The sequence below is a fragment of the Camelus dromedarius genome, chromosome 1, assembly GCF_036321535.1.
Source record: "Camelus dromedarius isolate mCamDro1 chromosome 1, mCamDro1.pat, whole genome shotgun sequence".
In the NCBI taxonomy this organism is placed as follows: Eukaryota; Metazoa; Chordata; class Mammalia; order Artiodactyla; family Camelidae; genus Camelus; species Camelus dromedarius.
In genome coordinates, this window is record NC_087436.1 from 100,808,526 (window position 1) to 100,824,520 (window position 15,995).

The 15,995-nt window shown below is 35.6% G+C and overlaps 1 non-coding gene across 1 annotated transcript; it reads left to right on the plus strand.

The window, feature by feature from the left end:
- The first annotated feature begins 15,122 nt into the window (after nucleotides 1-15,122).
- Nucleotides 15,123-15,312, plus strand: LOC116149091 (U2 spliceosomal RNA). Its single transcript, XR_004132702.2, has one exon. It is a non-coding gene; the product is annotated as a U2 spliceosomal RNA (small nuclear RNA).
- Nucleotides 15,313-15,995: the final 683 nt, after the last annotated feature.

Below are 15,995 nucleotides of genomic sequence, written 5' to 3' on the forward strand. Positions count from 1 at the left end.
AATATGCTCTTTCTTCAAGTGTGAATGGGAAAGTGCCATTCTCTGTGGCAAATATCAAATTTACTTTTTGCTGCTCTCTCATTTCTGGTGAGAGAAGGTCTCACTTCTTACCTTTTCCTCTGTTTTTCTCTAATAGTGTTTTTCTCCTTCAGCTTGCTTTTTGATGCCCATATTTCTCTGGTTTCTACGCTATCCTGAACACTTCTGTTACGTACGGGCAATGAGTGGTTTATCCTGAAATACACTCACGTCACAGAGTTCCCAGCGGTGTGTCTTAGGCAACATAAACCGCCCAGTGAGGACCAAAGAGAGAAGTAGACTTTGAAATGGATGTTTTCTTACCAAACAATATTAATACAATTCTCTCTCTAAATTAATTTGATCCTTCAGGAATTGTGAGGGTGAGATGGTGAGGAATACTAATGATTTTCTGCAGTCACATAACCATTCTCGGTTTTAGGCTCATGGACATTTCAAGCTGGAAAAATTCTTAGAGTGGATCTAACCCAGTGAAATGATTTTTCAACATTAGAAAAGCTGGCTAATGACAGAGTTGAGTTTTGCATTAGCTAAGGTATAAGTTAAGCTGCTCTTAGAAAGAGACCAAAATGGAGTTGCATTTATATTTCCATTATTAAAAGGACTAAGAAAACAATGGATTTTACTGGACAAGTGCAGCCTTTGCTGTAGTAGAATTCTAATGTCTTTGTTACAGAGTTAGGAGTCCTTATAAAACAACAGCCTAACTATTTGAATAACATATTATATTGTTAAAAACTTACTATATTTTTAAAAGTTCATATCAGAACCTCATCTGTGCAATCACTTTAGACACTCTTTCCTCATATCTTTTGTGGTCTCTTCATACTAATCTTAATCTTAATGTGAGAAAAAGTGAAAAATTTAATATATACATAGTATGTATAGTATACTAATGATATAGTAGATAACACAAGAGTTAGATGTTTGAATCTAATTAAGAAAATTAGAGGTAAAGACTCATTGATATGAGTCTTAAACTTTTACTGTATTACAAATTACAAATTACAGTATTATAACATTTGAACCCAAGTAAATGAATTTCTACATGTATTACAAAATTAACTTTCACTATCAAGCAGTAGTCAAAAAAACTTCACTGAAAAATTCTACTGCCCAGAACATTTGAAACAATTTAGTTACTCAAATAAATCAGTAAATAAATGGTTGAATGAACAAACGAGTGAATAAGAGAATTCAACATTTCCCCAAGAACAATACTGATTCTGTCATAACTATAATGATCTGTACAGATAAATCCTTTAAACCTGCCTGCTGAATTAAATGAAAAAGTTCCCCAGGAGATGGTTACCTATTGCTTTGGTCTCTTAGATCATTAAGAACAATCTTCGTCCTCTCGACTTTGCACTGAGAATTCAGTAATCAGAATATGTGTGAATCTACACCATGTCCCAAGCTTGGCTGGTCTTTTTTTGTCCAGCTATTTAAATGACCTCATTTTTCATATCAGACCATTAGAGGGTGAATGATATGTCCTTCCACACATATCTATCAGGTGTCCTGAGACATTTGCTATGTTCACACCCAGGAGTACCAGCAGACTCCAGTAACTTTTATCCTCTGACTCCCTACTCCTATATCATAATGTAGTACATTTGCTGTATTTTTCCAAGTCTCCCAAAGCCATCTCCTTCTCTTTCTTTTTTCTTTCTTTCTTTTTTTTTCAATGAGCTTCCTGTCATCTTGTCTCCTTGGCTTATAAAAACAAATCCCAAAGATTTCCCAGTGATGTGCTGTAGGAATTCTTTTCAAAGGTTCTCACTTCCTTTCTTCATTTTAGGGTGGAAATTGAGGGGAAAAAAAAAAACAACCTGCTGGAGACAGTGAGCCGTACCATATGGTTGGCCTGACTGTAAAGTCGATTACTATCTCTTTGTTTCCTTTTCTCTTTGAAAAGCTCTGGCCTGCAGCCACAACCCATTCCTCAGCTCCTTGCCTCCAGCCAGGCCTCGGACCAACTGACTAGCTGGCACCACACCCTTTGGAAGAGGAATTCTTCCCTTCATAGGGTTGCCCTGTCATTGCTCAGGCATCTCATGCAGTATGACCCCTCCCTCTACCCACAAACACAGTCTACTCTGAGAAGAACTGTGTCTATTGTTTTCCAACTGTTGACAACTTTAAGACATTATAGGCAGAGATTTCAAAATACAGAAATGAGTTTTGAAAACACATGCCGTAAAATCTTGTGGGAGCACAAAGGATACATTAAAATATATAACAAAAGATTTTATTGTAAAATTTCTAAATCTAATAACTTACTTGCTGTCTTTTACAATTTCAATTTCAAGTGCATTTCCAAGGTCTGGAGATAATATTAAGTACCTCTTCATTAGTGTTTTGTTTCCATTAGCTATAAGCCAGTGTCAGTCCTCTGTTTCTTGAGTTAATATTTTAAAGCAACTTTACAACTATAGGGTTATTTTATCTTCTATGCTGTTAATTTGCTGCAAATTTCAAGCATCTAAGTGAAGAACAAACTACAGAGTGATAAGATTTCTATAGTTCTGTTCTTTGACATATACTGAACGCATACACATGCATACACATACACATGCATACTAGGAAGGCATGCATAATTGCATGAGCATTTTTTATGTAAACCAACTTTCATGACTCAATGAAATTTCTATATAAAATTTCTCTGAAATCAAATTAGCCAAAATAGAACACATTAAATTTTGCAAGTTAAATTTAACGGTATATATGTTCACACATTTGCAAAATTAGAGAAACTCATTTTTCTGAAATTAAAACATAAATAATAAAAGGAAAACAAAGAAAAAAAGGCACAGGGTGCCAGCTGGGGGAAAAGAAAAGAAAAGTTTAGTAGAAGAGAGTACAACTTCCTTCCAATATTGGAAGAGCTGTTCTTGGGTTGTATCTTTTATCTTGAAGGGCCAAAGAGTAGACACAGGAGTATTAGATCAAAAAACGCAGGAAAATTGATTACATTTTATTATTTTTTTAATTGTAATGTTGATTTACAATGTTAGTTTCGGGTGTACAGAAAAAGTGATTCAGTTATATGTATACATAGATACGTAATTTTTTCTTTTCAGATGCTTTTCCATTATACGTTATTATAAGAAATTGAATATATATATATAGAACTATATTCAATTGTATATAGTGCTATACAGTAGGTCCTTGTTGTTTATCTATTTTATATATATTTAGAGTTATTAAGGAGCTAATCAGCTACCTTATGAGGTTGTGAGGATCCTGTCAGGACCAACATCCTGAGACTTACCGACAAAATGCCATCTCATTGAGGGTTACGCTGAGCAAGGGCAATCCTATGCACCCCCTGAAAACAGTGGTCACATAAGATGTTTGATTTTTATATAAATATATAGGTATTGTGCCCGAGAAGCTCTCATTAAAATGAATACATAGGTAACCTAGGTATGCCTTTTTAGGCTTACCTATTATCACATTAGAATGTGTCAGATTATCAGAAAAACTTATTGACATAGATAAAAGTGATTTTCAGTAGGATAACTGCTGACCTCAGCAGCAGCAAGCACTGGGAGCTAAGAAAGAACAATCCATGGATACGAATACAGCCCAAGAAGATATGTCAATAACAGAAAGTGTCAGAAATTAGCTTAAAGGAAAAATCCCATGTGCCTGTTTTGCTCAGAGTGTCAAAAGTCCTTGTTCGTTTACTCCCACAGGAACTGACTCTTATATCAAATTACATTGAGCCTGATTAGGTGACAGATACTCTTCCAGACTGTGAGAAAAGTGGATTGAACAGGACAGGCAAGGCTACTACCCATATGGTGTTAGGCGATCTCTGCGAATATAATCAAAAGCAAAACAATGAGGTGTTATTCAGAGAATCCAAATAAAAAGTATCTCATCAAACTCTTACAAAGGTTAAGGGACAAAAAATAAAATTATATAAATATTTGTAGGGTCCCAACATACTTTACCAAGAAATAGTCCTAGTCCTAGTCCTAGAAAGACAGATGAAGAATTCTCAGTATTAAAGTATATTGATTGATCTTAGAAAAAAAAAATCTGGAACAGCACTCATCAGCTTTAATTTTGTGACAACTCTTGTTTATATTTCTGTAATTTTTTCGATAGGTGATTTATTTTAAACATTACTAAATTCAAAAAATACACAAAATAAAAAGTATAGAGTGAAAAGTATCCTCCCAGCTCGGTCCTGTATCCATCCACACTTCCCTTGCTCCCTCCCCTAAAGTATAATAACCATTATTATTAATCTTCTCAGTGTTTATGAAGGCAAATATTAGTATAAAAGTATATTTTATGCAAAGTTAGAGTAATATTCATACTATTCTGTACTTTGCTTTTTTTTTCACTTAATGTATCTTAGCAATCTTTCTATATTAGTCCATAGAGAACATTCCCATTCATTTTCATAGTTGTGTAGTATTTCATTCTGTGGATGAATCACAGTTTATATTAATAGACCTATTTTGATAGATATCTGTTTTGTTTCTCATCATTCATTATGGCAGATAATGTTAAGTAAATAACTTTTTAATGCAGCATTTCCGTAATGCAAGGGTATTTGTAGAATTTAATCCTAGAAATAGAATTGTTTGATTAAAGTGGATATATATTTGCAGTTTTGATTAATTTTGCTAAATTGACCTGCACAGAGGTTACACTAATTTATTCTCTTACATTCAGTGTATAAAAGGTAGCTTTTAATTTAGGTGTTATGTTAATACACTTTTGGATTGTTGCCAATATAAAACATAAAAATATTTTCTTGGTGTGATTTAGTTTGGATTCTTATATGGTCAAATTTTTCCCAGTAGTCTTTATTCCAAACATTATTCTTTTATTAACTAACTTACAATATGATCAGGTATAGAGAAACATTGTTCTTGAGGAATTACAAGTTTATTTGAAAGACAGAGAGTAAATGAAAAACCTATTTCTTAACAGCGTTATTTTCCTTTACCACTGCAAAATAGACAGTTGCTGTGAAAGCCAAATGTTAGCAAGTTTAATTGTTGATACTGATAAAAATCAAAAGCAAATGGAGACCAGCCTTGAAAATTCCCTGAGCAGACAAAACCAGTATAGTCCTACAAGCAAAATTCATTTTAGCTTATTTTGCAAGCCTAACTTGACCTGGGTCATTTCTTATTTGCACCTCTGGAAATCATAAGCAAAACTTAAACTGTTTCCCAAGATTGATATGAGGTAACCACTGATCTATTCTCTATTATTTAAGAAAAACCTAGTATTATAACCAATTACTGTGAAGAATAAACAGATCCCTGAGCCTCTTTCCATGTTTTGGTTTGAGTGCTCCCAACTTGCAAACTTTTTTTTTTTTTGGTGTGTGCACAATAAACTATTATTAATTACTACTTCAGTGTGTAAAAAAATTAATCAACAGAAATTAATTCAATTAAATAGTGTCAGGAGTTTTTGCACCCTGCAATAATAGGATTGCTGAACAGGCAGGCCTCCTCTTCTCTAGCAAGGACACAGCCAATGAAACTATGGCCCTCCCAACTTCCTTTTCCTCTCTATGAAAGCATCTTTTTCCCTTGCCACGTGGGGACTTGCATGTGGCTCACCGTGGTAGCAGACCCTGAATTGCATTTCTTTGCTGATCCCAAAAAACCCGTATTTGCTGGAGAAACAACTGACAGTCTATTTCTTTTAGGTTAACAGGTGAGTCAATGGATTTACTTTTGTTATTTCTGAACTTTCAACAACAGTTTTAACTTGATTACAGTGTGGTTTGAAAACTTGTACAACTCAAGATTAAATTTTCAACAGAACTCCACCATTCCTTCTTTATCCTGTGTTTCACTAATTACACCTGCAATCAACCAATTTCTTGCTCAAGAGGTTAATTATTTGCACCTGCATTTTTGCACCTGCCATTTTGGTGACCTTTTGCAATTAATGTACATGCCTTTATTCACATTTCTAACTTGCTAAGCTTCCCAAATAGTAGATCTTTTGCCTAAACTGATCCAGGATTCTTTTGTGTGTTTCCAAGGTGAATTTGGAGGCAAGCAATAGATAAGCCGACAATGATATAATCAAACCATTGAGTTCTTTTTATTGTCAAATAAACAAGTGATGACATTTTCCAAAAGAATGTTCCTTACAAATAAACAAAACAAATTTAAGGCTCAGTTTTAAAATGTCATATACCCTTATTACATATTAAAAATGCTATTTTAAGAAACAATAGCATACCTCCTAAATCTTATAAATTATGTCTGATTTTGCCTTTAAACGTGTCATGGAAAGTTGAAAGGTTATATTGAAAATATGTTCTTTATGCAGTCTAAATGGTCACCTCCATAATACAGATTAATAACAGGGGCTCTGGGACCCTTGAGATTTTTATCTTTTGCCAAGTGATGTCTAAGTTCAGGTCCTGGTAATTTGCAATGAAGTCAAACAGACAAACCACTTAACCTGAGATGAAAATTAATGGTTGGAAATGAATTAACTCCCTAAATATTTAATTACTTACAGATATAAAAGTCAGTGGTCAGGATCGAAGGTAATCTTTTGACACACTATTGCTCAGCAGGGTCTTTCATGACTAAATCTTTAATTTATCTTTAGGAAACATTTATAGGAAAGTAAATTTTTAAAAATAAGAGGTCAAATGGCAACTCTAGTTTGTCCTGAGAATTACTTGAATCTTATGATCTCTGTTTTATTGCAATTTTTTTTAAGGATTGTTAGTAGGTGCTGAAATCTCACTAGGGCAAACGTAAGAAAAATATTGTTGAGACCTTGAGAACTTCAGAGGTAATAAACTAACCAAAACTGACCAAATGTATTGTCAACTGTGAGACCGGATAGATTTGCTTGTACATTTCCTGTGTCTGTTACTCTCATTTATGAAGATGAATTTGCAAAGGAGACAGGGCAGATAGATTTATTACATGTGGTTCTATTATCCTTCCTGTTTCAGGATTTGCCAGGTCTATGGCCCGTGACCAAGAATTGTGTTTACTGAATCATACTTACGTGGTTTGCTATTGTTCAAATTGAAAGAGCTTACAAGAAAATGCCCCTGAGAAATGCTGCAGTGTATTTGCTGTAAAGAAGTTAGTGGACCCAGATTCACTGGGTTATACATTGTTCTTTTTATCAGAACCCTGGGGAAAACATCTCTGGATTTTTCCAGATTAGCTGGGTTTCCTGTGAGTCAGAAGTTCATTTCTGTTTTATGGATACTATCAATGTCTTGAGCTTGATTGATTTTCCTCTTCGTATTGGTTGCCAAGAAGTTTAAAGCTAAATTATGACCAACGTTTATGAAGAGATTAGCATGTTTAACACGCACCTATGCATTCACCATCTTATTTCCCTGCATCTATTTTCTCTTTGTTCTTCCTTTTCTTTATTAATGGAGAGATGTAACAGTTACCTCCAAAACCAGACATGTATTTGAAGCTGAGTACTCCAGACTTGTATCTACAGTTTCAGTTTCAGAAGAGTCTTTGATCGAAGAAGTATTAACTGTGATTATTAGTGAACTAACATTTTCTAACATTTTTAGAGCTCAATAAAAAAATAGGAAAAAACAGTATGAAGAGAGATGACAGTTTCTCATGCTTTCTCCTGTAGAGTGAAATTTTGTATGTGTGTTTGTGTGTCTATGTGACAGGCATAATGGTTGCTCAAACACCACTTTCTTGCTGACAGAGCCCTGATTTTCTTAAAGCATTAAGAAGATCTCAGAGAAAGTCGGCCTAAAACTTCTTGTTTAGGGAGTAGTCATTTTTCATTTCTCACAAAAGAGATAAAGGAGAATTCTGCTAAGGGTCTTTGTGCAAAAATAATTTCACAAGCAGCTAATCTGCATGAGAAGTTGTCTAACTGCTCTGGCTTACATTCCTGCCCCAGAATGAGGTCTTAATATCTGCAGCTGTGGTAGCTTTCTTGTAGCCATGAGTCAACAAATTTAAGACTAAAAGGCCAAAATTCTGAGGATCATAGAGTAGAAACATGGAAAAGCCCTGGTTTTTTATGATACACTGAATAGCTAAACTAACGCTATCAACTTTTCATCTTCAAACTAGTTGTTGTATGCAAGAGAAAAATATGTTTAGTGATATTTATATATATTTTTAAATGTTATTTGCAATTGAATGTGTTCCTGGTGACTTGGAAGACAAAAGTAAGGAGGAAATGTTTGTAAGCCCAGCTAATTTTTCCTTGTGAGTGATAACAGAAAGAATTATCTCTTGTAGAGTCACAATTTCCTGTGTGATAAGTAATCTGACAACTTTTTTCTCTGTCTTTATTGGTATCTATCACAGATAATATCTGATTATCAGGAAAATCAAACCAACAGATATTTTTCCTTTACTTTCCAATTTTTATTTTTAAGCTTTTGAAATATATATATATACACACACATATATGTGTGTGTGTGTGTGTGTGTATATACACACATGCATGTATGTTTACATTTATAATTTTTAGCAGTTAATAGTAAACTCCACTGATTATCTTTCCCAAATTGATATTGTAGATGCAGATCCTTTGTATTTTTAGTAGAAGTTAAATTTGTTTGAAATAAACAACAGGAGACCACCTTTTATTGAACACCCACTATAACTTAACACTTCCAAAGGAAAACCTGGCTCTTATTGCAATAATTTTAGATTAGAAATGGGACAATAGGCACGGAAACAAGAAAAAGAAAACCTATAGAGACTTTCAGAACCTCTCTACAAAAATGAAAAGGAAAGTAAATTTACAAGAGTTGGTAACATTACAAACAGTGAAAGCTATTAGTGGAAATAATGTGGAATAAAATGCAAAAGTCTGAATAAGAAATGTGACATGAAGCAATGAAACAGAAAAGAAAATCAATAGATGTAATAAAGCATAGATAATTTTAGAAAACATTTACCATTTGCCTAACATGCCAAAAAACTTGCATATAGAGTTTTAAGACTTACAACCACCTAGTAAGTTAGATTAATTACTCCCATTTTACTGGTAAGAAAACTGAGCCCTAGAGAGAGTCACTAACTGACTCACAGTTACACAGCTAATAATTAAAGCAAGGATTGAGTTGTGTCTTAGCGTAACGAGAGAGTCTATACTTCTATCATATCACGGTGCCTCCCAGTAATACGTTGGGATGGCAGTGTATATTTCCATAGAGATCACACCTGCATTTTTGTCAAGCATACATTTATATATTCATCTATGACCAAAATTCTATTCTTTCACTAAGGCTTCAGAAATTTTAGAACCGAAGTCAAATGTTGCAATTTAAGTATTCATGTAATGCAAAATTTTACAATTGTACATATCAGTCAAACTGTTTTCAGCAACCATTTTCATTTCTGCTCCTCAATTAATGTTAATCACAGTGATTATGCTAATCTAGGTTGTATACAGTATACAAGAAATAACAAGGAGACCCATTTTATACTGAACAGCCAAAACAAGATCCACAGTAGACACAAATACTTGAATTGTAAATAATTTAAATCAGGTCATATGCTGAATAAACAGCAAACATTTAAATATCGAAGAATAAGCAGAATTTCCTCTTTAGTACAACGATACCCACAGTATTTATCTCTTGATGTTTATGCCTTCACATTATTTCTGCCTTCTATGTACTTTTACATTATTCTGAAACAATATAGCAATCTAAAAAAATAATAACCGTTTTGTCTAAACAGGCATTCAAGTTGATTTCTCCCAACAGTACTGTCTGACTCTCCATTATTCAATATGACACAGGGTGGTGGTGAATCTCATGCACATACCTCTGGGGAGTTAAAAAAAGTGACTGCCTATCACTGCTTGGTAGCAAAAGGCAAAGGCAGCTGTGAAAAAAAAATTATAATCCGAGGAAAACCTGCTCCCCTACACACACTTACAAAGCAGTCTTTCATGTTGAGAACCAGTTGGCAAGAGTTAATGAAAGTTCTATAATCAAGCAATATGATGATCTATTACAGTCTACACTATCCAATCTGTTCCCACACTGTTGTCAACTCTCATAAACCATCCCAGTGGGGACATGACATCAACCCAGCCCAGGAACTTCAAGCTGATATTGTTTTCCTGCACAATAATGCAAGGTGGCAAAACAAACACAGAAACTCTGTTTTATTTAAACATTTAATATTTTGTACATTATGAATTTTTATATTAATTTTGATTTGCTTAATAATTTGCTTTATAATATTACTTGCCTTGGTTACTAAGTGTTTTGGGCCTCATAAACTTTGTGTCTGCAGTACGTGTCCCACTCACTTCAACTAATTCCAGTCCTACACTCTATGAATCTATTCTAATTTTTTTTTTTTTTTTAGTAAAGGTAGATTTATTTAGAGTGATAAATACTGCATAGAGTGTAGACTGTTTCAGAAGGCAAGAGAAAGGCCACAAGATGTGGGGGTTGGGGGCTCAGGTTAAAGTAAATGTAGGCACACACTCCATAGACAGAGTGCGGGCTGTCTCTGAAGAAGAGAGAGCTAGAGAGGCAGCCACGAGGTACGGTGTTGCTAGTTTTTATGGGCTTAGTAGCTTCATATGCTAATAAGTGGGAGGGCTACTCCAACTACCCTGGGGAAGGGGCTGGGATTCCCAGGAATTGGGCCACTGCCCACTCTTTGACTTTTTATGGTCAGCCTTGGAACTGTCATGGTGACTGTGGGCATGTTATTAATCATGCTAATATAGTACAGTGAGCATATAATGAAGCTCAAGGTCTACTGAAGTCAAATCTCCCACCATCTTGAGCCTCAAGGCCTACTGGGGGTTGACTCTTCCACCATTTTGGTGTTAACTGCTGTGTCATATTCTATTCTAATTTTATATGCCAAGATTCATAGAAAAGCTCAGGTATGCCCAATGAACTTTCTCCATAAATCTTATATCAAGGACACAATGTGGTATGTCTTTTGGAGAGTTGCAGAAAAAGAAATCGTAACAAGGCATAACCTGAACTAAAATTTTTCTTTAAAAATGCAATAGGACTCAGAGGGGGAAGACAATTGCCCTATTTTCATGCGCTTAGAAACAGCATGTGGGCAGAGGTGTAAAGCTATTTCACAGTCCTCTTTTGTAAGAAGCTAAGACCTTTTTTTTTTTTAAGTAAAGGAGATTTGGCTACCAGAGAGTCAAAAATTGAAGCAAATGTATTAGTATTTTGTATTCACACCCAAATGTGTGTTGTCTTTTTCAAAGTGGTCATCATATTTATTTAATAATTCCAGTGAAGTTCCCACGAGCATTTTGAAATTCATTCCTGTGACTTGCTCTCAGAGCTAGATTACAAGCCTCAAAAGTGAAGCAATCTTGTTAATTTAGAGACACAACACATTTTGTCTTAAAATAATTTTGCCAATTTAAGTGCCTAACAGTTACATGAGATGAATTTCGACAATTACTAGAAACCAAGTCTACTCACGAAGAATGGCCACGTGCCAAAACTCATTGAATTTAAAGGATTTGAGCAAGCTTCAAAGGATATTCCAAAAGAAGAAATTAGAAAATATCTGAATATAAGTGAATTTTGAAATAAGAGAACTAGTGTGAGCTTTTAAGAAATTAGTCCACACTTTCCTATCAATGCTTGAATAGGTTTGCCAAAAACAAAGTTGAATTATTTTATCATCATACCTATGACGCAACTTCAATGTATTTAACTGATTGATTTTTTTTTAAGTTTCCTGAAAATGGAGAAGCTGGACTCATTAAAAGTAAAAAAATTCTACTCTAGAAAATACAATATCAAGAGAAAGAGAAGACAAGCTGCAAACTGGGAGAAGATATTTGCAAAACACACCTCTTATAAAGAACTGTTATCCAAAATACACAAAGAACTCTCAAAACTCAACAATAAGAAAACAAACAACCTCATTAAAAAATGGGCAAAGACCCTAACAGGTACCTCACGAGAAAACGTATCCACATGGCAAATAAACATATGAAAAGATGTTCTACATTATATATCATCAGGGAGATGCAAATTAAAATATCAAGATTCCACTACACACTTACTAGAATGGACAAAAACCAGAACAATCATAACACTAAATGCTGGTGAAGATGTGAGACAAAAGGAATTCTCAGTCATTGTAGTGGAAATGCAAAATGGTACACCCACTTTGGAAGAAAATTTGGCAGTTTCTTAGACAACTAAATGTACTCTTACCATACAACACAGCAATCATGCTCCATGATATTTACCCAAAGCAGTTGAAAACTTACATACACACACAAAAAAAACTTGAGCACACATGTTTATAGACAATTTGTCCATAAATGCCAAACCTTGGCAGCAACCAAGATATCCTTCAGTAGGTGAATGGACAAACGGTGGTACATCCAGATAATGGAATATTATTCAGAGCTAAAAAGAAACTAGCTATCACGCCATGAAAAGACATGGAAGAACCTTAAATAAATATTACTACGTGAAAGAAGCTGATCTGAAAAGGCTACATCCTGTATGGTTCCCTCTATATGACATTCTGGAAAAGGCAAAGCTATGAAGACAATCAATGGTTTCTAGGGGTTTTGGGGGGTGGGGGGAGGGATGAATAGGCAGAGCACAGAGCATTTTCTGGACATGAAAATACTGTGTGATATCATGTGTCATTAGACATTCATACAAACCCACAGAATGTGCAACACCAAGAACGAACCCCAAGGTAAAATCTGGACTTTGAATTGTTATGATATGTTAATGTAGGTTCATCGGTTGTAATAAATGTACCACTTTGCTGGGGCATGTTGATAACGGGGGAAGCTATGCGTGTGTGGAGGCAAGTGGTAGATGGGAGACTTCTCTGTGATGCTTCAGGAGTCTTCTTCTATGAACCTTCTACAACTTTCTGTATCTATATTATTTTGTCCCTAATTTTCTTTAGGACAAAATTTGCTTTCTTCTCCCTTAACAAAATGCAATTCCCTTCCTCGTACCTTCTTTTACTGGAAAAACATTTTACTTTCTGGCATCCTGAAAAGTTTCCCTTATTTATTTAGCAGCTTTAATTTTACTTTCCTTCCTAGGTACAACAGAAGTATTATATTTAACATTGATGACTCTAAGGACATGTCCATGTTCCTCAAACCAACAAGCTTAAGCTAGCTTCAATACCAGATAACGATTTAGTACTGAATATTTTCCAGATCATGTGGACCTTAGATTAATTTTGGCCTGTTTCTTTAATATTTCTGACTATTTATATTAAGCACTTAATTTCCTTCAAGACAATTAAACAGTGCTCTTTTACAAATTAATTTTGGCAGTACCATACATCTACAACACATATACAAACACACAAACTCACCAGTGTGGTCTCCAGAAGTCAAATCTCTACCTGAAGCTTTAACCACTGGGGCAAGCTGATGATTCAAGCTGAATCCTTCAGAGTCCCTTTCTTTGGGACTTAGAATTGAAAACAGGAGATACCAGTCTCAGCTGGGGTAGAGAGAAAGATTTTGAATTCTGGAAGGCTCTTAATTTCCTGTTGCAGTACCTGCATTGTTTCCCATGAGTTCAAAAAAAAAAAAATACACACACACACACACTCTCACACACACATCCCTATGTCTTTTTGATGCATGAAAATGGGGCACAAGAGGGTGGTCATGTCCCAGGTCTCTGGGATGCACCTTGCCAAGGGAGGATCCTTGGCTTTGTGGAGTAAAGAATTCAAGAGTGAACCATACTAAAGTGAAAACGCGTTTATTTAGAGAGAGACGCACTCCATAGACAGAGTGGTCTGTCTTAGAAGGGAGAGTGACCCCAGGATATGCGGTCATCTAGGAAAAGTGAGAGCAGCTTAGGAAATACACATTCCATAGGCAGAATGAGGGTCATCTCAAAAGGCAAGATGCCTTGGGATGTGGAGTGTGGGGTGGTTAGTTTTTATAGACTTCGTAATTTCATATGCTAACCAGTGGGAGGATTATTTCCAACTATTTGGGGGTAGGGGTAGGGATTTCCAGGAATTGGGCCCCTGCCCCCTTTTTGGCCTTTGAGTGTCAGCCTGGGAATTGTCATGGCCAATACACCAATATTTAATATGCTAATGAACTACAATGAGCATGTAACGAGGCTCAAGTTCCAGTGGAAGTCAAACCTTCCACAATCTTGGGCTTAGGAGGTCCTAACCAGTTTTTGTCATCTCCTCAAGGGCTATGTCATTCTTTTAAAGGTTGTGCCCTGCCCCCTTCCCTACTGTCTCACTGAGAACAAATTCTCTCTTATGGCTTAATCTAGCTCAAATTTGTTTTTACCATTGGTTACTATTTGTAAATGATTTAATTTACGTAAACAGCTACTTTTAAATTGATAGTTACCAAGTGAATGGGTATGTCCAAAATAGAAAAGAGCTTAAGAAATGGTTAGAAACATGTGACTGCTCTCATCGGTACTCAGATATGTCTGGGATTAAGAGGCACATTCCAGTCCAAAACCCTTAGGGAGCATGGTACTTTCTCCAACCAACTGAGTTCGAGGTATCAGAGCCATGAAGTTCCTTCGGGCAGTAGATTTGCCAGGTGATTTTGATAAGACTCAGGATTACTGGTCTAGTTACATGCATTTCCTGAACTTTTTGGCCCTTCAGGGTGTGTATAATACAATAAATCAAAAACAATCCCTTGCTCCATGAATGTGGTTGGGAGAATGTCTTTTATGAAATTCTAATCGTGGGTGAAATAAGGAAAAACTTCAGATCAAAATTAAAAGCTGAATAGGTTTCATAAGGAAAAATCTATACAATAAAAAGCTTTGCTATTATCTATTTTACCAGTTGGAAGTTTCAAAAATGCTGCATTGTTGACATGCCCCATGCACTTCTGGTCCCTGAAAATTAGAGAGATTGACAGCAGTGTTAAGATATTTTGAAGGATGCCTGACAAAAAGGCAAAATTAAAATGATGTCTGGTTGCTTAACTTAAGTAGCTAAAACTAAAGGGGAAATTAAATTCCTCTAGGAAATCCCACACAGTTGAAGGCAGAGCATTTCAGAAGTCCAGAAGAAAAGGTAGGAGTTTTTAATATGGAGCTTGATTAGAAATGTAGGAACTTTATCACTTCTCGGCCTTTTGGCTAAGATCAAGTATATTATCTGTTCTTATCAGCTTAATATCTGACACACCCTCTACTTGAGGACAATATATGAAATGGATCTTTGGAGCAGAGAGTTGGAAGAGAGCTTGCACGGCCCACTCCACACACTGGCCTGGTATTGCAGTACTTCCAGAAACGGTGTAAGCCCTTGGGAAATAAGTTTCAAGTTTAAAAAATAAAACATGAGTTACCTTGTTTCTTCTTAAACTCACCTTCCATCGCTAGACTTACGGCTGGAAAGTGAAGGGACTCTGTAGTTCGGAAAAAGAACCAGCCACCAGACATTGCTGACCTATGTCTCTTCGTACGTTTTTGTGGTTGTCTTGTTCCCACAGAGAAGCCGAAGGCACTGTGCTGTCTCTCCTTTTTCCTTGCCCCCTTAAAACTCTGGACATCACTTTTCCCCATGTTTCCCCTCACTTCTCCAAAATGTCTTAAAGTGTGTCCATGCTCTTAGAATTCTCCTTCTCTGTCTCCTCTCAAGAGAAAGAAAGAGAGAAAGAAAGAATGAAAGAAACAAACAAACAAATAAACAAACAAACAAAGAAAAGAACACAAAAGTGTTTCTCAAAAAGAGAAAGATGAGGAAATTTACAAGGAAATCATTTCTAATCAGGGCAGAGACCCAGTGAATTAAGTGCTGGCTCGTCTGGTAGCCGCAGAGATTCTAGCCACTGGTTTGAAACAGTGTCTGGTTTTCAGGATGACTTCATCTCAGAAGTGGCATCATCATCAAGGGAGGGAAGAACAATGCAATTTCTCCACAGTGATGATGGAGGAGGGAGACTGGATGTCAAAGCCCAGTTATGGCTTCAACTTGCTCTCTGTGAAT